Raw genomic sequence first — 1,935 nt, forward strand, 5'->3', positions numbered from 1 at the left:
TGTATGCACATTTTCTTTATTCATTATCTATTGATATACATTTGGATTGTTTCCCTTTTTTGGCTATTTTGAAGAATACTGCAATGAATATCATTAGTTCTATCTTTTTATTTTTGAAAAAACATTATACTATTTCTCATAGTGACTGTACCATTTTACATTCTCACTAACAGTGTACAAAGGTGAATTTTATATTACAAACACAAATATATTTGTGTTTGTATATATTTGTGTTACAAACACAAATATATTACAAACACATGAAGGATGACTGAGTGACTCAGTTGTTAAGCATCTGCCTTCATCTCAGGTCATGATCCCAGGATCCCAGAATTGAGTCCCACTTGCGGCTCCTTGCTCAGCAGGGAACCCACTTCTCCCTCTGCCTATCACTCCCCCTGCTTGTGCTCTCTCTCTCTCTCTGACAAATAAATAAATAAAATCTTAAAAAAAAACACAAATAAATGGAAAGATATTCTATGTTCACTAATTGGAAGACTTATTATCTTTAAAATATCCATACTACCCACAGCAATCTACAGATGCAATGTTATCCCCACCAAAATCCCTATGGTATTTTTTATAAAAAATACAAAGAACAATCCTGAAATTCATATGGAAATACAGAAGATCCCAAATATTCAAAGCCATCTTAAGAAAGAAGAACAAAGCTAGAGGTATCACACTCCTTTATTTCAAAATGTATTACAAAGCTACAGTAATTAAACCAGCATGGTACTGGCATTAAGACAGACATATGGACCAATGGAAGAGAAGTCTAAAAGTAAACTCACACAGAACTAAGCCTCAACCAGAGTATCAAAAACACCAAATGGGGAAAGGATAGTCTCTTACAAATGATGGACTAAAGGCTTAAATATAAGACTGGAAACTGTAAAACTCTTAGAAGAAAACATAGATAGAAATCTTGGCAATGATTTTTTAGATATGCCATCAAAACCATAAGCAACAAAAGCAAAAATAGACAAATGGGACCACAGCATACCAAAAAGCATCTGCATAAGAAAGGAAACCATCAACAAAATGAAGACAGCATTTCCAATGATTTTCCCATTTCTCAAAACCTCTATCTGCTAATGGGTAAATATCACTACTATATTTTTATATTGATTTAGTGGTAATATTTGTGATATATTGGGTTAGGGAAAAGAAAAATTCAATCTGTTTTACCTGCTACTTTTGCTTGTTGTTAAATCTGGCTACTAGAAAATTTAAAATCATACATGTAGTGCCCTTTTCACCATCTTGGAGCCTGTGGGGTCCCCCTGGGGACAGAACTAAAACAACAAATGTACATGGAAGACTGTGGTCCAAGGCCATGTTTGCTGGCTATAAGCAAGGGTCTCCAGAACCAAAGGGAGCACAGAGCTCTTCTTAAAATTTAAGATGTTTGTGCTCGAGATGACACTGAATTCTTTCTAGGCAAGAGATACACTTACATGTGCAACACAGAGGACAACACAGTGACTCCTGGTGGCAAACGGAACAAAACAGTGATGTGGGGAAAAGTAACTTACGCTCATGGAAACAGTGGCATGGTTCGTGCCGAATTCCAAAGGAATCTTTCTGCCAAAGCTATTGGCCACAGAATCTGTGAGATGCTGTACCCCTCAAGGACATAAACTGCCTATAAAGTAAATAAAAGTGTATATTTTCAATAAATAAATAAATACAAAAAAAAATGCTGGTAAGAACATGGAGAAAAGGGATTCCTTACACACTGTTGGTGAGATTTCAAATTAGTACAGCCACTATAGAAAACAGGATGGAGTCTTATCAAAAATTTAAAAATAGAATAACCATATGAACCAACAACTCCACTTTAGGGATTCTATCGGAAGGAACCAAAAACATGATGTCTAAGAGAGATATTCACCCCCATGTTCACAGTAGCATTATTTACACTAGCTAAGA

The 1,935-nt window shown here is 35.3% G+C and overlaps 1 pseudogene; it reads left to right on the top strand.

Annotated features, from left to right (window-relative positions):
• The first annotated feature begins 732 nt into the window (after positions 1-732).
• LOC123952146 lies at positions 733-1,643 on the top strand (annotated as a pseudogene).
• The last annotated feature ends 292 nt before the right edge of the window (positions 1,644-1,935 follow it).

This window comes from Meles meles, chromosome 10 (genome assembly GCF_922984935.1).
Source record: "Meles meles chromosome 10, mMelMel3.1 paternal haplotype, whole genome shotgun sequence".
In the NCBI taxonomy this organism is placed as follows: domain Eukaryota; kingdom Metazoa; phylum Chordata; class Mammalia; order Carnivora; family Mustelidae; genus Meles; species Meles meles.